The sequence below is a fragment of the Babylonia areolata genome, chromosome 3, assembly GCF_041734735.1.
Source record: "Babylonia areolata isolate BAREFJ2019XMU chromosome 3, ASM4173473v1, whole genome shotgun sequence".
Lineage (NCBI taxonomy): Eukaryota > Metazoa > Mollusca > Gastropoda > Neogastropoda > Buccinidae > Babylonia > Babylonia areolata.
The window spans coordinates 19109407-19131701 of record NC_134878.1 but is presented as its reverse complement, the minus strand read 5'-3'; the positions used below and the strand labels follow the sequence as shown (position 1 = coordinate 19131701).

The 22295-nt window shown below is 46.5% G+C and overlaps 1 protein-coding gene across 1 annotated transcript in view; it reads right to left on the bottom strand.

Annotated features, from left to right (window-relative positions):
* Window positions 1-22295, bottom strand: part of LOC143279818 (serine/threonine-protein kinase NIM1-like) — a 43129-nt gene that overhangs the window by 10556 nt on the left and 10278 nt on the right. The window contains exon 2 of the mRNA XM_076584015.1: window positions 1-1088. This exon is cut by the window's left edge and continues 660 nt beyond it. The gene's annotated coding sequence lies outside the window, so the exon portion shown is untranslated. The remainder of the gene's footprint in view (window positions 1089-22295) is intronic.

Genomic DNA, 22295 nt, shown 5'->3' with positions numbered 1-22295 from the left:
GACAGTGCCCAGTATTCAATTTACATATAATATGCTTAGAATATAACTCATCTCAACAGAATTAAAAATCTCACACATTTCTGCTTCAACATGTCCTGAGCAGTGCTAAGTGTTTTTTTGGTTGTTGTTTTTTTTTCATTTATTTTTTTTACTTTTGCCCATCAGCAGATTACTGCTGTTGATTCACTTGGCAATCTGGTGTTGTTCTGCCTTCACAGCACAGTCAGCGGGCTATCCAGTGGTTTCAGACTGATGAGCAATTTATTGGAAATTCCCTTGCGTGTCCAATAATTTGCCAACTGGGCAACATGAACATTCCACTGAAAATTCTCCATGTTGTTCAAAATTTTCTTATGAGTCAAAATCTTCACTGAAAAATTCTGCAGGCTATCCAGTGTTGTTTTATTTTGTGCTTTCTTACCATGCGACACTGCACTGGAAATTCCCACGGCTATCCCGCCCTGTCACACTGACCCAATCTGCACCTGCTTGTTTGGTGTTCTCACGCTAACTTGGATTCCACAGAAAAACAAACACACATACATACATAAAAAACAACAACAACACCCCAAACAAACCATAAAACAAAAACAAACACTACTCTACACGTGTAGTATTCTCATGTTTACCACGCCCCTTTTCGCTGATGCCTGTTTCTTCAGCCCAGCGCTATTTTCTGGCCGTTGTCAGCATGTCAAGGAAAAGACCCTGGTCTGGGGTTTCCTGGCAACAGTGAGCGTTATGTCAGCACGGCGGCGGCCTGCCAGTAATCCGTCCTCAATAACTCCTCTTGTGGCCATCACCACACACAGAATGGAGCCGTCGGTGGGGTGGTGGTCAGTGGGGGGTCGTGGGGGTGGGGAAGGGTGGTGAACGGTCAGCACCACCTTACTTCAGCAGAATGAGGGCGATACGGAGTATATGTGTGGGGGGTGTGGTGGATGTGGGTGGGGGAAGGGGTGGCAGGGGGTGGGGGTGGGGGAGGTGGTGGCTCTCAGGCGTTCTCACCTCAGCCAGGTTGCTGCGGCATCAGCAGAGTGACGAGCAGTCTTGGTGGACACAGCGCTGCTTCTCCTCCACGTTGCCATCTGCAACATTTTTTTTTTTTTTTTTTTCACTATCTTGAACGTCTTCTTCTCAGTGATGTGTTGTCTTATTCACTGTACGGCGATTTACTAGACGCACACACGCATTCATTTTTTTCAACACACGCACACACATACGCACGCGCCGCATCCCCCCCCCCTCGCCCCCCCCCCACTCCTCCCCCCCCCCACACACACACCCCCCTCCAGAAGACGGTTGATGGTTTTCACTGGTTCAGACAAAACGAATTTTACAAACACTGGCCACGAAAAAGAGCACAAGATATTGGACTCGCGGTCTACTGCCCTTTGGCACAGTCCAAGACACCTCAACTTGTTCTCCTCTTCAATACAATACACGTCAGATCAGATCAAATAGTGGAAGAACACACGTCGCAAGGAAACACGTCTCTCCCGTCTGTCAAGACCTGGAAGTGGTGCACAGAATGACGGTACAGACCTCAAGACACATTGAGCCGTTCTTATTTCTTTATTTTTTCTCCCGCTGAGATTTGAAACAAAAAATAAAACCCCTTTATTTTCATGCTGCGATATCGCACATCCAACACCCAACACACCCACACACTGTATTTTCTGGATAAATGCAGTATATACTCCGACTTCAGATCACGTCTCCTTGTGACTGTTTAATTCCTATCTTCAAATACTGGCCAGATGGCATTGACAATACAATACTCCGCACTGCGAGTTCTTTGTAGCCATTAAGCTATTCTGAATCAGAACTGGTAATATATATATATATATATATATGAGTGTTTTAAGGTTCGCAAATCCATTAGTATGTCTTGTGAAAGATCCTGCAAGTACTCGCAATTTATTGTTTTTATCTGTTTGTTGTGTTTAGTTTTAGTGTCCATAATTCCTTTGATGGTTTTCACGACAAATCAATTTACACACGTTGTACATCTTTCAACAACATACTGACGAATCGTAAAATGAATGTCCTCATGAACTGGACAGAGCTGTGTGTGCTCCCGCAGTTTGTTTCACGGGGAGGCTTCCAAGATTCAGTGGAATGGAGTCTGGGTTACTATGATCAACAACCGCAGCAGAGAGACAGAAAAACCGTAACAACGACATTTCCTGTGAATGACACTTCAGGCTGAGCTACAAGCCGCATGTCTACCCCCCTGAGTGCAGGGTTTATCAAGCCATTGTGTTGGCCACAGCTGTGCGTGTGTGTGTGTGTGCGTGTGGGGATGTGGGGAGGGGGAGGGGAGCGGTGACGGGGTGGGGGGTATGTCAAACAGACATAACACACACATGCACACACCTGTATCCCCCCCACCCTTCCTCCTTCAACCCCACGTTGCACTGAAGTTGAATGCCTGGGCGTTCACTTTGTAGTGGCGCGTGGCATGTTTGCTTTGACGACCGCCGACATGGAGGGCCTGGCGGCCACGGAAAGGGCTGCATTGACCAGGGACACGAGTCGATCAATGTTTTACCATCAGTCAAACACTGTGTGTCTGACTCTCTATATATACTCAGACACAGACATAAACACAGACACAGACAGACACACACACACACACACACACACAGGTTAGAATATTAGGATCAGACACACACAGTCAAAATGCTTTAAGCACACAGACGAAACAACCATCATAATAGGTGTATCTGAAGACGCAAGTCCGAGCCCGATGATAAAAAACAAAACAAAACAAAACAAAACAAAAACCAGACAGACAGAGAGAGGAGTGGGTGGGGTGAGAGTTATAAGTGAGCTAAGCATCCCATGGACCAGTCCTTTCTCAGGACCGACAGTGTCAGCGGGATGTGGACAAGGTGTGTGGGTGAAAACTGCGTGGTCCATGGTACTGTGCAGGGACTGACAGTGACTGACCCAAAAGGGGGCAGCTGTACAAGGTCTGTATCGGGCACTGACACCACAGTCTTGGGACTGAAGCAATCATGGGGTGTAGGGGGAGGTAAGCTGGGGAACGGAGGAATGGGAGAATGGGAAGGACAGGTGTGGTATAAAAGGGGGAGGAGTGGAGGTTCAGGTTCCAGGACGTCCTCCCTTGGAACGCCAGAAGGACAGCTAGAACTCCCCCTCCCCCTCCCAAGCCCTCCTCCCTCTTCACACAACTAGGACTTGCCCCGTTGGAACGCAAGAAGAACAGCCAGGACTTCACCATCACCACCCCAAACCTGCCCCCTTCACTTCGCACAATCATGACTTCCCACCTTGGAACATAAGAATAACAGCCTCAGGACTTACCCCTCTTCAGACAACGAGGACTCCCCCTACCCCACCCCCATGGAACCCAAGAAGAACAGCCAGGACTTCATGCCATTCAAACAGTCAGGCTTCCTCCAACTGGTATGCAAAAAGAACAGCCGGGACTTCACCCTTTAAGTCAACCAGGACTCCTGCATGGAGCCCCAGAAGGGCCTCCCACCCAGACAGACATCCAGGAATCACCCCCTCGAACGACGCAACCTTCACCGGACCAAGACGTGGTGAACAATTTGACCACAAGGACGGCAAGCCAAAGGGTCATCAAACTCAACTCTTTCTTGCCTGGCAAACTGAGATAATAGCAAACCCCGACTCTGCACGCGACTCCCATCAGCAACAACGTGACCATGGGAGCTTTAACTGTTGGGGTCCTTAACATCCTATTTGTTGTTGACCATGACAGCTTTTACTGTTGGGTCTTACAACTCCAATCATTCAGGTTGAGATTACACGCAGTTACGGTCAATGGAACGTTCTTTCTCCTTTCTGCTACGCACTCCAGCGAGAGAGATTTCAAATCCTATCTACGTGGACTTCATTAATTTCTCATTTCTTTTATGGGGTTGAGGGGGTGAAGTCGACGTCAAACTGCCGATGGAAGGGAAAAAAGCTATGGTTACGGACTGGAAGTAAGCAACTCTGCTACTCTCATGCATTTTCAACTCTTAAAAAATATATATTGCATACTCCGATTTTCTATACGATGTGATGAAAGGGCGTGTATAGAAGTCGAAATAGGTAACAACAAAACTTCAAGCTTTTTTTTAATTTAATTTAATTTTTTTTACACAGGAGGTATATTTTGTTGAAATCAGCTAAGTCTACATGGGTGTGCCTGAAATAAACCCACACCTTCCCAGTCAGCTGGTAACATTCGACACCCACCTCAGGTGACATGATTTACAGAAACTGGGGGCATGGGTCACGGCACCCAAACAATTTCCTGTCCCATTTTTCTAACTTCAAATCATTGAATCTCCATCAACCAGCCAACCAATGACACCAAGGTCTGTTATCCTATTCTCCCCATGCCAGTGAAGGGAGAGTTCCCATGAAATATGAAAGGAATAAAAAAGTAATATCAAAGGCTTTTAAAAGGCACAAGTCTGTTTCACAACACAGTGTCCCCCCACTCCCCTCCCTCCGCACTCTCATGCCGCTCTCCTTCCCACGCACCTAAGTCACGTTCAGTCTTTATTTATTTATAAATAATGTTTTTTTTGTTTTGTTTTTTTTTAAGGTCCGTGATTGAAGTCGCAAACTCAAAGAATGTCATGACAGCTCTTTCAGTCTCGCTTGAAAAGAGACTGAATAGTTTAGAGGGGGGTGGGGGTGGGGGGTAAGGGGTGGAGAGGGTTTTGAAAGGTTGGTACGTGTGTGCGTGTGTGTGTATGTGTGTGTGTGTGTGTGTGAAAAATGGTGTTCTATCTGATCATGCATCAGCGACATCAGTGGGAAGGACGAGTTATTTTAGTTCAGTTTTGTCCTGTTTGTCATGTGTTTCGCGTAACCATTGTTACGCGTTGTGCCTGATGCATGCTTTTAAACGCTGCTTAATGTCTGCCACGCGAAGTGCTTTCAAAGACCTCGGGGGACCGCTCTGTGGTGAGAAAGTGATGGACGGATGTTTATTCATTTATGGGCCACTGCTCATCTCGAAAGGGTTTCGGATTATAACTTGAACCTTTGCAACAACAACAACAATAATCATCATAGACAATATGTAAGTGATGTACGTTCGGTTACGTAGTAGTAGATAATAGACATGGAGAGAGAGAGGGGGGGAAAGTGCATTTTGAACTTGTGAAGAGAGAGAGAGAGAGAGAGAGAGAGAGAGAGAGAGAGAGAGAGATTCGTCTGCGCACAATGTCTTTTACGAAGGACTGATTCCAAACGACCGTCCACCTAAATTTGGCAGATCGTAGCACACCAGTCTCTGCAGCTTTTCACACATACACACACACAGACACACAGACACAGACACAGACACAGACACACACACACACACACACACACACACAAAACAACAACATCAACAAACATAACAAAATCCCGCATGATGTCTGAAATTCATAGTCTTAAGAAGTAAAATGCAAGCATGAATTTTCAGTCACCTTCATCACCAAACTCGCTGTGACAAGTCAACGAAACCGTACTATCGGAACAAGTGACATCTCATAACTTTTTTTTTTTTTTTAAAGCACACCTGGTGCCCAAACCAATACATAAAAAGGCCACACACTGGCTCAATGAACAAGCTAGTGCCCATCCCTGTGGTAGCGACCTCACTGCCTAGGTAACTTTTAAGCTGTCACAGCAGAGCAGTGTGTTGAACATGACAATAACGGCAGGGGAGTGGCCTGGGAAGTGGGAAAGTGCATGTGGATGTGCCGGGAAGGCTGAATGGGATGGACGACACACAGAAAGAAACAGAGAAGGGCAGTAAAGAAAACTGAGAGTTTTGGAATGAGAAAAATAGCAGGTTTTCAAGATGACCTGGAGACTGCACCTGTGATTAAACTGTCGCCATTAAACAATAAAAAGTGTACCTAAGCACTCGGCTTATCCTCCGAATGTGAGAAAAACAGAGAACAAACAAATAGATAAATAGATCAATCAATCAATCGATCAATCAATCCAACTTTTATCCGTTCGCTTTCAACCGAGAGACCCACTTCGATAGATCAATCAATCAATCGATCAATCAATCCAAGTTTTATCCGTTCACTTTCAACCGAGAGACCCACTTCTATATCTGGGGGGTTATCTGCACACACGCAAATAATATACACCTGGGAACAGTGGGAGGAGGGGGGTGGGGGTAAGGGAGGCGAATTAAAGTAAATACACGCTGCCTCTATGTATGTATGTATCGATCGATTACGCCCCGTTACCTCACATAGCGACGTGACACATGTCCTTTGTTTAATCCTGCTATGGCCACCAATGACGTACTGTGGTAGTGCTGCACAACACTCACTGCCCCAAAGCCTGCCGCCCTGCATGCACCAGGAGAAAGAGACACAAGTTGGCCAACCTCCAACACAGAACAAGGACGGCAGTACTGCGCAGTCATCCCCCTCCTGCCCCCTGACACCCCCTCCCTCCCCCCCGCCCCCCACCACCACCCTACCAACTTCCCGGCTGACCCCTACTTTGGAAGGTGACTGACATGTTTCCACCAAACATATGCCCTGTATACCCTTTCCATCAGATTAGTGGACGCACGAAAAAGACCAATGTCATGCCCCCCACCCCACCCCCACACCCCACCACCAAAGTACATACTTAAATTATCCAGGTGCTGCTGAACGGTTGTTGCTTTTTTATACGCTGGGCGCAACAACAAAAGGTCGACGGCAGGTCTGCTCCGCTTGGCTGGTTTGAATGACTTATGGACACGTGTATGCATGTGTGTGTGGCGGTGGGGGGAGGTAGGGGTGGGGGTGGAGAGAGAGAGAGAGAGAGAGAGAGAGAGAGAGAGAGAATGCCTCAGCAGTCAAGGAAAGAAAGACGGGTTAATATATCCTTTGAGATGCCTCTGAAAGTGTCGTGACAATGTGTGAGTGAGTGAGTGAGTGTGTGTGTGTGTGTGTGTGTGTGTGTGTGTGTGTGTGTGTGTGTGTGTGTGTGTGTGTGTAAGGGGGTGATCGGTAAGGAGTTGAGATGGTGGATTGAGTAGCAGATCCTTTTTTAAGACAGAAAAACCAGGGGCACCACGGTTTCTATCACTCAAACAAATTGAAAGCGGCAAAATAAAATGAACCGAAAAATAAAGACACAAAAGTACAAGTACAGTGGGTGGGAAGGGATGAGTGGTGGTGGTGGGTACAGAAAAACAAAAAGATCCGGCGGGCAGTTCTTTGTGGGTGCGTCAGAACTACAACACCGGTTTCTAAAGTACATACGTGTGTACCAAACGATTCTGGGACCCCACTTTGACACCCCCTGCCACCCATCCACCCCCCTTTCCCCTCACCCCTTCCCACTATAACCCCCACACACATGCACCCTCCCGCTTCTCCTAGCACTTTATTTCTAACTTGCACAAATAAGCACCATACACGGGGCAGTCACGATACTATTATATACACTACCAGTACAGTCCGACCTACAGTATAATATTATCACCGGACAAACGCTCACCCACGATCAGTTGGGCGTACGCTGTCAATTATTGTCGGTCAGTCAATATGGACCCCGCCTACTGCGCCTGGATACCTGGTCAACAGACCTTGTCGCTGTGAGGCTCAAAGGAAGGAAAGAAAAGAAAGGAAAAGACAGAAAGAAAGAAAGAAATCGATGAGAGGAAAGGTTTTTGTTGGTTGGTCGTCAAATGAAAGACTTAAGAACTGTACTATTATTATGTCTGGTTCATGACAGGCACAGATCGATGTTGATTTGAAAAAACAAAAACAAAAACAAAACCACAACAATCATCACATTCAGAGCAAGGTGCCTTGGGATTTTGTACTTTATTCCTGGACTACTAGTAACACCATTCTTCAACACCTGTCTGAGACGCATCTACAAGATCCGATGGCAGGAGAAGATCCGAAACGAAGATCTGTGGGAGCGAGCGGGACAGGAACCAGTGGCCAAGCAGATACTGCGGAGGAAGTGGGGCTGGATCGGACACACCCTCAGGAAGCCAGCGTCCAGCATCACACGCCAAGCCCTGACCTGGAACCCGCAGGGAAAGAGGAAGAGAGGCCGGCCTCGCAACAGCTGGAGGCGAGATACCGAGGCGCGGCTGAAGCAGCAAGGGACCAACTGGACTGGAATGGCCAGAACAGCCCAGAACAGAGTGCGATGGCGAGGGGTCGTCGATGGCCTATGCTCCACCAGAAGCGATGGGCAAAATGAATGAATGAATGACTAGTAACACCAGACATGGGACAGTCACGCTACTAAAAACGCTACCACTACAGTTCGACCTACAGTATAGTACCACCAGACAAGTGATCACCCACGATCAGTTGTGCGTGCGCTGTCAATCATTGTCGGTCAGTCAATATGGCTCCGCCTTCTGCGCCTGGATACATAGTCAACAGACCATGTCGCTGTAAGGCTCAAAGAAAGAATGAAAGAAAAGAAAAGAAAAGAAAGAAAGCAAGAAAGGAACGAGAGGAAAGGACTATGACTGCTGGTATGTCGTCGCCTTAAAGACTTAAGAACTGGACACTCTTTATTGCTGATTCCAGACTGGCACAAACATTGATTTAAAAAAAAACAATCATCAAATTCATAGCAAGGTGCCTTGGGATTTTAGACCTGTGGACTACTCTGGATGCAGTTTCAGTTTCAGTTTCAAAGAGGCTTCAAAGCGTGCGGACTGATCCATACACGCCACATCACATCTGATTTTTTTTCTTCTTCTTCTTTTTTTTTTTTTAAAAAAGAAGGAAAGTAGAGCAGATGCCTTACCAAAGCACTGGTCTGTCCTTGAGATACTGTTTTCTATCACTTAAAATTTTACGCCGAATCGGCCGTAAAGGCGATCTTGCAAGAATCTTTCTGAACTCACGAAACAAACAAATCACATTTTCGATTTTGGTCAGCATGATTATGATTGAATAACACAGGAAACGAATGATGAGCGCCCAATGGCAGCCATCAATCGGCTTTACCTAGGTAGGCAGCCTGTTGTGCATATGATCCAGTGTTTGTAAAGCACTTAGAGCTTGGTCTCCCACCAAAGATAGGCGCTATTTTAGTATCCATATCATTCATTCATTAATAATTCTAAGGAAAGACTAAAAGAATGATGTGTACTTGCTTCTTGTGTGCAATCACAAATGCCCGTTCCAACTTTTGAAATAATGAACAATGATTTTTTTTTTTCAATTTCTTTCGCTTTCGTCTCATTCAGTTGTCCGTTTTCTCTTTGTAATGACTGACACATCAGCCACAACGTGAAATTTAATGTAGTGCTTATCTTTCCGACACCAAGTCACGGCTACAGCAAGATCATTTCATTTCTAATGATTACATTTGTCATGCCATGCACATTTCAATTTATGCTTCACATTGGACATTACAAAGCACGTTTTTTTTTGTTTGTTTTTTTTTTTTGTAGCACATAATCTGCAACTTTTTTCTTCTTTAAAAATGATTTTCACTGGCCGCAACACAGAGGTCAGATAAAGCCGTTACACGCCCTAGTGTACGTAACAACCAGTCAGTGATCGCCTGAGTGTGCGTGATCAATCCACCCACCATCAATCAATCAACAATCAATTAGTCAGTGTCGGTGGCGCCATGTCTGGAAAGCCCAGTGCTGACGGTCGGCAGGCAGTGGCAGAAAGAAGAAATCGATGTGAGGAAAGGACTGGGAGAGAATTAACGACAAGGAAGGACTGTGGTTCGTCTCGGGTCTAGGTGTACATAGACACCGGTAGTTGTTGCACTGCATTATGTAGCGAGGGGTCGTGTGCTCGGTTCATGACAACAGATGTCAGATATACGGAAGTGAGGGAGGATACGGTGATGGAATGACTGATTAGAGGAAGGGGATATGGTGATGGATTGATTGATTAGAGGAAGGGGGTGTGGTGATGGAATGATTGACAGACATGACTGACTGATTGGTGATTGGAGACAGGGATCAGCGTTTGGATTCCGTCACTGTCGGAAGGACTTGACCTTCTTGTCTTCTTCTTGTACTCTTACCTTTCTTCTTGTTTTATGCAAACTCCCTCGCTCTCTCTTCCTGTCTAATACGCACACTCAAACAACACACACGCGTACTCACAGACATCCATATCCACCCTCTCTCTCTCTTTCACCAGTGCGTACGCACACATTCATGTATACACACAAACATTTATCAGTCAGACATGTCAATCCTGCTACTGTCAATTGCGATGCATCAGTTCCATTTGGAAATATCTGTCCACCGACGCAACATCTAGATTTGTCGTTTCTCTCATTCTCTCTCGCCTTGACAACTGTAACTCCCTATTGTCTGGTTTGCCTGCTTCATCCATTCAGTCCCTTCAGCGCATACAAAACTCTGCAGCCCAACTCGTCCTCAGAAAGAAAAGATCTGAGCACATCACTCCTATTTTGCAACATCTCCATTGGCTCCCTGTCTCACACAGAATAAGTATAAGATCAGCACTCTATGTTATAAATGTATTCACAAATCTGCCCCTTCCTATCTTTGTGGCTGCCTTCATCTCTACACTCCATCTTGCTCTCTACGATCGGCTTCGGATCCACTCTGTTTACGAATACCCAGATTCAAACACTCCACTGTTGGACGCTGTTCTTTCTCTGTCTTTGGATCTTGTATTTGGAATGAATTTCCTCTTTCGCTTCGTCAGATCTCCGCACTCAGCTCTTTCAAAGCTGGCCTTAAAACCCACCTCTTCACAAGATGGCCTCCCTCCCCTACCTCTTCGTTGTCTTCAGTTTTCTTCAGTTTTAGAGTTATGTATGTGTGTGAATGACTGGTGTGAAAGCGCTTAGATTTGTCTATGCACAAGATTCAGCGCTATATAAATATTATTATTATTATTACACACACACACACACACACACACACACACACACACACACACAAAACAAATACAAACAAAACACACACACACACACACACACACACACACGAGGCACGCAACCTTCAACACACACGCGGATAATACCCGTGTCCTGTATCAAAAGAGATCGATTTAATGCTCACAATCACCACCATATTTTCCGCCTCTGATTTCTAGCATTGCAGGAAGTAATACCACACACTGCGCACAGACGCGTTTGTCTTTCAGCTGTTTGTACAGACCACTGGTGTCAGGTTGAGGCCATTCATCAAGGACTCTCCAGCTCGAGAGAGAGAGATAGAGGAGAGCACTGACATCCTTCGAAGCACACTGGTACTCGAGTGTGCAGTGTATAGTTGGGACAAACGCTCGGTTTATATCAAAGACTGACATAAGCTTCCTGTTGGACCAACGCGACAGCTAAGTGAGAGCTGTATGATCATTTGTTTCTCCCCTGCAGTGGAAATTCATTCACAGCTTAATCTTTTGTGAAGGAGACTAGGAGGCAAGATTGCACTGGTTCTTAGTGCTGCACCCTTGGGGGCTAGTTGGCCTTAGGGGGCCATCGCAATTCTGATTGTCCTGTGTCCGCTTGGCTCAGAGAGTGTGACGCAAAGCCCTCTTGTGCGAGAGAAGTGTGAGCGAAATACTCGCCACTACAATCTCATTCTAGCCAAGATAGTTGGGACAGCAGCTGTCACCTCTACTGTTTCACTACCGAGTCCGCGCAGCAGCTCCCTCCCCAAACACAATCACAACGATTTACAGACTCAGGATTTCCTTTACTGCTGGGATTGGAGACACAATTACATCTAGTCAAAGTTGTTGAAATAGATCACGAAAGAAAGGAAAAAGAAAGACATCCTCACGACCACACACACACACACACACACACACACACACACACACACAGAGAGAGAGAGAGAGAGAGAGAGAGAGAGAGACAATGACAATGACAAATGTTTTATTGAGGGTAGAATGGATAAGCTGGAAGCTTCTTTACACCATGCCCTCACACACGCATGCACACAGATACACACAAAATGATAAATGAAATAAGTGTGAATAAATAAATGACATAGAACAAACCAAATAGATAATAATAGATACAAAAACGGGTGAATCAAAGACTACAATTACGGAAACATCATGAAAATCATACAAAACAGTGCTACATGAAAATCTTCAAACACACACGTGTGTGCACACACGAGAGAGAGAGAGAGAGAGAGAGAGAGAGAGAAGATAAAGAAAGTAAGAAAATTGAAGAAGACATCATAATGAAAACCAAAATGAAACAAAACAAAAACAAAAAACACGGAAGAAATCAACAGAAAGAAGGGGAAAATCCATCATCAACAACAAAGCAGATTACTTCACTGCACAGCTGGTCATTAGGGACCAGTACGGTCACCATAATAACCTGTATTGTGTGGCGTCACTACAGTTCGCCGGCCCCTTTTGCTGGCTTGGGCAGCGACTTTTGTATAGTTTAAAAAAAAAAAAAAAAAAAAAAAAAAGGTGTGATAATAACGAGGTTATTGAATCAGTCTTGTATATTTTGAACGGATGACGTCTGTCTTTCTGTGTGAGCTATGGTTTACGGCAACAAGGGGAGTTTTGTATCATGTTCCATGTCTGGTAAAATAATACTTACTATATAACAAACTGATGCATTTTGATTTGACATGGTGACGTACCTTTAATCTGAAAGGGGAGGTTGGTTTGTATCACACTTCCTGTTTTGGTTAAATACACTGTAACGTCCACTAAAGGTCACACAAAGTATGTGGGTTGGTGGGTGGTGGTGGGAGGGGGAAGGTATGTGAACCTCGAGGATGAAGAAAGGCGGACTGGGATGATAGGAAGGGGTGGGGATGGAAGAGTTGATGTAAGAAAGGAAGAAGGCAAGGTAAAAAAGAGAGGTGGTGGTGGTTATGGACTTTAAGAGACGTTACTGCGTTCGGACAAATCCATAAACGCTACACCAAATCTGCTAGGCAGATGTCTGACCTGCAGCATAACCCAACGCGCTTGGTCAGGCCTTGAGTGCATGCATATATATATATTTGTGTACCTATGAGTGGATTTCTTTTAAAGAATTTTGTCTGAGGACAACACTCTCGCTGCAATGGGTTCTTTTTCGGTGCGCCAAGCGCGTGCTGCACACCGGACCTCAGTTTATCGTCTCATCCGAATGACCAGGTGCTCAGTTCGATTTTCAAGTCAAACTTGTGAGAAAGGGCGACTAGAGCGGGATTCGAACCCAGAACCTCACGGATTCTGCATCGGCAGACGAGCGTCTTAACCATTCTGCCACCTTCCTACCACCGACCAGACAAGCGCAGACTAACCGATGGACCAGCCACAATGAACAGACCGGCAGGTTGGTCGTCATGTAGAAAAAAAAAAAGTGACAGCTTTCTTTTGTGTGACGGCCACGCACTGTTCCATCATCAATCAATTAATGAAGCCGGCAGACTCAAGGCCAGCGCGAAGAGTAAACACATACAGGATGAAAAGCCCTACAGAGAACAGTTCACAGCCTGTCGGGGTGGTCTGACAAGGGGAAATCACAATTTCGTCCGCAAATGGCTTTCATTAGGCAGGGCGCCGGGTCGATTTGAGCACAGTGTGTGTGTGTGTGTGTGTGTGTGTGTGTGTGTGTGAGAGAGAGAGAGAGAGAGAGAGAGAGAGAGAGAGACAGAGAGGGGGGACAATATAAATACACAGACATGCAGACAGACAGAAAACGAGCACGGACACATTCACACACATGCATACGACACTGGTGTTACATCACAAATGTTCATTGTTCCTTGTTGCATACATTGAACACATAAAGACCCATACAATACATACACCGCTATAAAAGGCAGAACTGAACCGTCATTCCCTTTCTTTCTTTCTTCATCGCTACTGCCCGGTGTACTGCAATGGGACAGTACCCAATGAACGACTGTCTCGATCTAAAACGAAAAAGAAAAAAAAAAGTGAGAATGTTGAGATTGGCGGACGTTACCACCTATTTCTTATGGCATCTTCTGTAGAACTGTCAACGCAGTTGCTATGCAGGAAAAAAATAATTTAACCAGCACAGTGACAGTGAGCTTCGTAATTACAGGTTAACCTTTATAGGTTAACCTTTTAAGGCCACCGCGGCAGTGCATTCACATCCACTGTGCCTTGGGCTCGGCGGCAAGGGAAGGCGGGGCCCCAATTCTTTCCATCCGCCGTTTCAAGCTTCTCTGGACAGAAGGCAGGTACCCCATTCACGCACGGGTGGAGTGAGCAAAATGGGAGAAAAGTACCGGAACCCACGGACGACAACGCCATGCCGAAACCATGGGCCTGGAACCCTGATCACTGGTTAGTGGTCACTGGATCACATGTCCAACGCTGGACCACAGGATCACAAGTCCAACGCTGGACCACAGGATCACAAGTCCAACGCTGGATCACAAGATCCAACGCTGGACCACAAGATCCAACGCTGGACCTCAAGATCACAAGTCCAACGCTGGACAACAAGATCACAAGTCCAACGCTGGACCACAAGATCACAAGTCCAACCAGTCCAACGCTGGACCACAAGATCACAAGTCCAACCAGTCCAACGCTGGATCACAAGATCAAAAGTCCAGCACTGGACAACAAGATCACAAGTCCAACCAGTCCAATGCTGGACCACAAGATCACAAGTCCACTGCTGGGCAACAAGATCACAAGTCCAACCAGTCCAACGCTGGACCACAAGATCACAAGTCCAACGCTGGACCACAGGATCACAAGTCAAACGCTGGACCACAGGATCACAAGTCAAACGCTAGATCACAGGATCACAAGTCCAACGCTGGACCACAGGATCACAGGTCCAACGCTGGACCACAGGATCACAAGTCCAACGCTGGATCACAGGATCACAAGTCCAACGCTGGATCACAAGATCCAACGCTGGACCACAAGATCCAACGCTGGACCACAAGATCACAAGTCAAACGCTAGATCACAGGATCACAAGTCAAACGCTGGACAACAAGATCACAAGTCCAACGCTGGACAACAAGATCACAAGTCCAACCAGTCCAACGCTGGACCACAAGATCACAAGTCCAATGCTGGATCACAAGATCACAAGTCCAACGCTGGACCACAAGATCACAGGTCCAACGCTGGACCACAAGATCAAAAGTCCAGCACTGGACAACAAGATCACAAGTCCACTGCTGGACCACAAGATCACAAGTCCACCGCTGGGCAACAGGATCACAAGTCCAACGCTGGACCACAAGATCACAAGTCCAACGCTGGATCACAAGATCACAAGTCCAACGCTGGACCACAAGATCACAAGTCCAACGCTGGATCACAAGATCACAAGTCCAACGCTGGACCACAAGATCACAAGTCCAACGCTGGACCACAAGATCACAAGTCCAACGCTGTACAGCCAGTCCTGAACGCCTAAGCGATTCTGCCATGGCGCCCCCGCCGTACAAGTGAATAACTAACTACCACGTCAGGCCACAATGTGGAAGCGGAAATGAGCACGGGGGATGCGACAGGACGTCATTACCTGGCATCAAAGACGGCGTGAAGGTCAGGGCACCGCCTGTAATAACGGGGAAAGAAATGCCACCTTCCTTCTGCAGCCCGGGCTGTCTGTGGTCACTCACCGCCACATCAACACACACATACTGGACGCTGTGCGTGCATCCAGCGTTAGGCAGCACCAGCAGCAGCAGCACGGTAAAGAAGATGGGGAGGAGGAGGAGGGGAAGAAAGAGGAGGAAAAGGAGACGAAGGAAAAGAGGAAGAACAGGAAGAAGGTAGAGGAGAAGGAGAAAGGATAAGATGGTTATAATGAAAGGGGGGGGGGGGGCGGAGAAAAGATGATGATGAAGGAAGAGGAGGAGGAGGAGGAGAAAAAGAATATAGAAGAAAAAGTTGGCGTAGGAGGAGGAGAAAGACAAGGGAGAAGAAGAAGAAAAAGATGATGATGATGGTGGTGAAAGAAGAGGAAGGAAAAGATGACGATGGAGAAGGAGAAGGAGAAGGGAGAAGAATAAAAAGGTGATGATGATGAAAGAAGAGGAGGGAAAAGATTATGGAGGCGGAGGAGGAGGAGGAGGAGAAAGGAGAAGAACAAAAACATGATAAGGAAAGAGGAGGAGGAGACAGTAGTAGAATAAGAAAAAGATGATGATGAAGCAGGACAAGAAGAGGAGGAGGGAGAGTAGGTGTGAGAACTGACGAGTTTTCCATGTGATCGGTCTTGAGACGATATTTGTTGTGGATCAGGAAGTATTACGGGTCGGAGTAATCTCACGGCGCTTCATGCTGAATATACTTTAGCTTGACAGTTACCGTTCCCCACCCCCTGAACCCAATCCCCCTCCACCACCACCCACTCCCAGAAACAAAAACAACAACAACAACAACAACAAAGCAATATATTATTATTAAAAACAAACAAACCAACCTCATTGATACAAATGCTCGAGCGATCGCGTGCGCGCGCGCGCGCGTGTTTGTGTGTGTGTGTGTGTGTGTGCATACGTGCGTGTGGTGTGTGTGTGTGTGTGTGTGTGTGTGTGTGTGTGTGACTGATAATGACTGAAAAACAATCCATACAGCACAGCCTGATCCCTAACCCCCACGCCCCCTCCCTCCTCCTTCTACAGACTTAGCACTTCCTGGATTGACAAGAACTGATTCCCGACAAGACAGACAGACCACACGCGTGAGTCTGAGATTAGTGGGATTTCAGCTGTGTCTTGATGGGACCTGGAGATTAGGAACTATAATTACAGGAACTGACTTCATGACTCTGACCCCCCCACCCCCACCACCCCCCCAGGCAACCAGGAAGGGGTTAGGGTGGCGGGACTCAGGGGAGGGAGGTGGGGGCGGGGAGAAGGGAGGGGGGGGGGCATAGCTGCTAGGCCAGTCAGTGTGTCAGTAAGGAGCATGACAGATTCCACAATATCGCTGATGAGCTGCTGATGTCTGATTAAGGTTAAAAAAAAAAAAAAGTCTGAAAAGGAAGGAGAACAAGAATAACAGCAGGAAAATCGGAGAAACAAGCCGAAACAAAGACAGAAACACAGAGACAAACACACACAACAACAGCAGGAGAAACAGAAACACAGAGACAAACACACACAACAACAACAGCAGGAGAAACAGAAGAACAAGCAGAAACAAAGACAGAAACACAGAGACAAATGCACACAACAACAGCAGGAGAGACAGAGGAACAAGCAGAAACAAAGACAGAAAGACAGAGACAAACACACACAACAACAACAGCATGAGAAACACAGGAAGAAGCAGAAACAAAGACAGAAACACAGAGACAAACACACACAACAACAACAACAGCAGGAGAGACAAAGGAACGAACAGAAACAAAGACAAACACAGAGACAAACACACAACAACAGCAGGGGAAACAAAGGAACGAACAGAAACAAAGACAGAAAGACAGAGACAAACACACACACACAACAACGGCAGGAGAGACAGAAACAAGCAGAAACAAAGACAGAAACACAGAGACAAACACACACAACAACAGCAGGAGAGACAGAGAGGAGTGAGCAGAAACAATGACAGAAAGACAAACACACGCAACAACAACAGCAGGAGAAACTGAAGAACAAGCAGAAACAAAGACATAAACACAGAGACAAATGCACACAACAACAGCAGGAGAAACAGAAGAACAAGCAGAAACAAAGACAGAAACACAGAGACAAATGCACACAACGGCAGGAGAGACAGAAACAAGCAGAAACAAAGACAGAAAGACAGAGACATATACACACAACAACAGCAGGGGAGACAGAAAGGAACGAGCAGAAACAAAGACAGAAAGAAAGAGACATATACACACAACAACAGCAGGGGAGACAAAGGAACGAACAGAAACAAAGACAGAAAGACAGAGACAAACACACACACAACAACAACGGCAGGAGAGACAGAAACAAGCAGAAACAAAGACAGAAAGACAGAGACATATACACACAACAACAGCAGGGGAGACAGAGAGGAACGAACAGAAAGAAAGACAGAAAGACAGAGACAAACACACACAACAACAGCAGGAGAGACAGAGAGGAACGAGCAGAAACAAAGACAGAAACACAGAGACAAACACACGCAACAACAACAGCAGGAGATACAGAGAGGAGCGAGCAGAAACAATGACAGAAAGACAAACACACACTATAACAACAGCATGAGAGACAGAGAGGAGTGAGCAGAAACAAAGACAGAAAGACAGAGACAAACACACAGAACAAACACGGCACACTGGCAGAGGGATAAGCAAAATAAATAACTGGTCACAAATATATTCTCTCTCTCTCTCTCTCTCTCTTGCAGAGAGCTCAGTCTTAGATGAAAGACACGTTCCTAAATTACCCTTCGCTTGTCATTCAGTTTGGTTGTTATCAGTTTATTCTTTTTAAATTGTGCTGTTCATCTTACACAAGTGTTGGTTTTCACATGTGTGTGTGTGTGTGTGTGTGTGTGTGTGTGTGTGTGTGTGTGTGTGTGTGTGTGTGTGTGCAGCACAAGCAAACATACGTATACAGATCAGTGGCCTCACAATAACACAGTTCTGAGTTCTCTCTCTCTCTCCGTCGGCCCCGTGTGTTGGTCTTGGCTGTGTGTGTATACATGTCTATCTATCTGTCTGTCTGTCTGTCTATCTATCTATCTATCTATTTGTGTTTGCTCTCCTGTGCGTTTGTATAGCTACGTCAGCACGGTGTGTTCGGGCATTGACATATTCGTGTCTTTGTTTCGAGTGACTGATGGAAGCGAATGCAGACTGCAGCAGACTGAGCTGAATGCAGCACCGCATCCTGCTGTGTCGTCGCGCAGTGCGCACCTCCGCGGACCTCTTGTTGCCCGTCATCAGCTGATCATGCCGGCTATGTCATCATACATCCTCCCCCCATACCCTCCTTCCTTTCTGAGACCTCACCCCCTTGCCCTAGACCCCTCTCCCTCCTCCTTCTCCCCCCCCCCCCCACCCACACACACACAAATACCTGCGCCTTAGGGACTGATGAAGAATTATTAACATGCTATTATTCCAACGGCGGATTCAGTTATGATTCATGTCGTTGACATCCCGACGGGCCTCATTTGCGAAAAATTCAGATTTATAGATATGATATCAATACACACACACACACACACACACACACACACACACACACACACACACACACACACACACACACAAATGCGCGCGCGAACACACTCAGACATAAGCACATCTTCAGCGTTCTGGTGGGCTGTACCTCCCACCGCGTTGACTCGTATCGATCTATCAGTGGGCTTTCACCTGCATGGACGTTATCATCCCGCCCTTTGGGCAGCCGTGTTTCGTTTTCGGGATGTGCATATTGTGGTATGTTCGTGTTTTTCATAATCCAGCGAACGCTTACATGGATGACGGGGCCTTTAATAAATGGATCTGATGTTCTGCATGTGCATACACGAGGCCAACTATGGCATTAAAGAAGGTATGCACATACTGTTTCCCGGGTGAACTCGCACCGAAACAAGCAAACAAAAAAATACCCCTATTTCCACACTTTATCCCCCGATCGCCTACACCGAGATCGAATGCATCAGGACACTCGGACTGAAAGTCTAACACTCTAACCGTTCGGCTACTGCGGCCGTACCCACATGCATATGAACATGGATCTACATGCACAAACTAGTACTCACGGGAGAGACATACGTAGTTTAAAAAAGAAAGAAAAAAAAAGGAAAAGAAAGACAAAGCGAAACTGACACAGAGACAGACAGAATCAGGCCGACAGATAGACACGGACATGTCCTTAAGTCCACACACGTCAGCATCTGAAACACTGCCATGGCGATCCCAAAAGTCAAAGGGCAAACCGTTTTAACTACCAAAGTTGTCATTATCATAATTATTCCAAAACCTTTCTTTTTCCCCATAGGAAATGAGGGAGTGGGGTGAGTGGGTAATGGGAAAGAATAGGACTCTACATCGTTACACACTAGTCCCCCCCCCCACCGCCCCCCTCCCCTCCACCGGACCCAACAACGCAATCTCTCCACCTGTGTTATTGATCTTCCTCCACCGTCCACATCCCCGCTCCCCATCCCCCAACCACCTTTCCTCAACAAGCCGCCTGTCGGCACTTCTTCCCAGTACTGCAGTCAACCCCTTTCTTCTCGTCACTTCTCCGCAGTGTAGTGCATATTATGTGGGCTGTCACCGCTTTACCACCACACTCTTGATTTTTTTGCACGTTGACTGAAACCAGACCATTGTGTTCAATAACCACTGGCCCCTCTGCCGCGCTCCACGACATCCAAAGAATATAATGTAAATTTGTGGCCAGCCTTTTTCCTTCCTAAAAGCTTGGAGATATTCTCGGAAGCACCATCACCGCTAAAATCGTGCGGTCTTATTCACCCGAGTTACATCACGGGTCAATAACTATAGGGCCCAAAACCCGTGTCTGAACATAACACCCCACCTGTGAACATTCCGCAAGTTAATGTACTCAAACAAATGTAAATTAATGTAAGCGTTGTCACGGAGGTAAATTCTCCCATCTGTGTAGTTCCTGTGGGTAACGAGTCCACCTGAAATCAGGAATCAGATACACCTGCAAACACTCAAGCCTAACAAACAAATCTTCTGACTGTAACTTCTCCTCTCCCCACACTCCCACACCGCCTTTATACCTTTCGGAAACGTGTGAATGAATTCACATGACCAGTGATTCATGCGCTGTATCCCTCAGGAACGACCTTTCGCAATGTTCCTCAACAAGTCTTTTCCTGTGCGAGATTTAATATCTGGAAGGAAACAATGACAAGAAAAGACGTGTATTCTGCACGTACCTAACACGAAAATGGGGAAAGAGGCACTTTGCCCATCTTGTTGCCTGCATTGACGCCTTCGAACTTGTTAGTGCATGTCAGTGACGGGTGCCGTGGCCGAAAGGTTAGAACGCTGGATTCTCACCCGAGTTCGATCCCCTGTTTCGGCGCAAATGGTAGAGATTTTTCCAACCTTCACGGTCAACATGTGTGCAGACTTGCCATAGTGCCTGAAACCCCTTTGTGTGTATAGACATGCAGAAAATTAAATACGCACATTAAAGATCATGCGATCCAAATCAGCGTTCGGTGGGTTGTGGAAACAAGAACATACCCAGCATGCACCTCCGAAAACTGAGTATGGCTGCCTACACTGGGGTAAAAACTGTCATATTCGTAAAAAGCCCACTCAGTCGAAAATATGAACGTGGGAGTTGCAGCCTACGAACGCAGATGAAGAAGTTAGTCTCTGTATTTTTTATTTTATAACATTTGAAGTTTCAAATTACACGCTGTTGTTTTGTCTTCACGTAGTCTCCCAAATGGAGTAGAGTTAAATGAATAAGAAACAAAAACGTTGCTTCTGTGTGTGTGTGTGTGTGTGTGTGTGTGTGTGTGTGTGTGTGTGTGTGTGTGTGTGTGTGTGTGTGTGTGTGTGTGTGCGTCCGTGCGTGCGTGCGTGTCTAGTGGACGGAGATGGGGTGGGGTGTGCTTGCTTGTGCTCTTAATTACCGTATCCATTTATTATTTGCAAAACAAATGAACAACAATGCTGAACTGCACTGCTTTGAGCTGATGTGTACTCTTACGGATGCCCTCAGGAAATTTATTTCCTTGGTCAGCCAATTCCATGAAGGCATGCAGGCTCGAGTCCAGGACAGTGGCGAAACATCTGCTCCTTTTCCTGTCACAAATGGTGTCAAGCAAGGCTGCGTCCTGGCTCCAACACTGTTCAGCCTCATGTTCACTGCAATGCTTACTGATGCCTTCAGAGATAGCGATGTTGGAATCGGCCTAAAGTACCGAACAGAAGGCAAGCTGTTTAACCTCAGAAGGCTTCAAGCAAAAACGAAGGTCATGACAGACATCATCAGAGACTTTTTGTTTGCTGATGATTGTGCCCTCAACGCTGGATCTGAAGCTGAAATGCAACTCAGCGTCGACAAGTTTGCCACTGCCAGCAGGAACTTCGGCCTTACCATCAGCACGAGGAAAACTGAAGTTCTCCATCAGCCAGCCCCAGGGAAACCCTACGTTGAGCCCAACATCACAGTCAACGGTCAGAGACTCAGTGCGGTGGAGCGGTTCACATACCTTGGCAGCACACTGTCACGAAATGCGACCATCGACGATGAAGTGAACGTCAGGATTGCAAGAGCAAGAGCAAGCGCAACTTTTGGTAGACTCTATGCAAATGTCTGGAACAGAAGAGGCATTGGTCTTGAGACCAAACTAAAGGTCTATAGAGCAGTAGTTCTCCCCACACTACTGTACGCCTGCGAAACT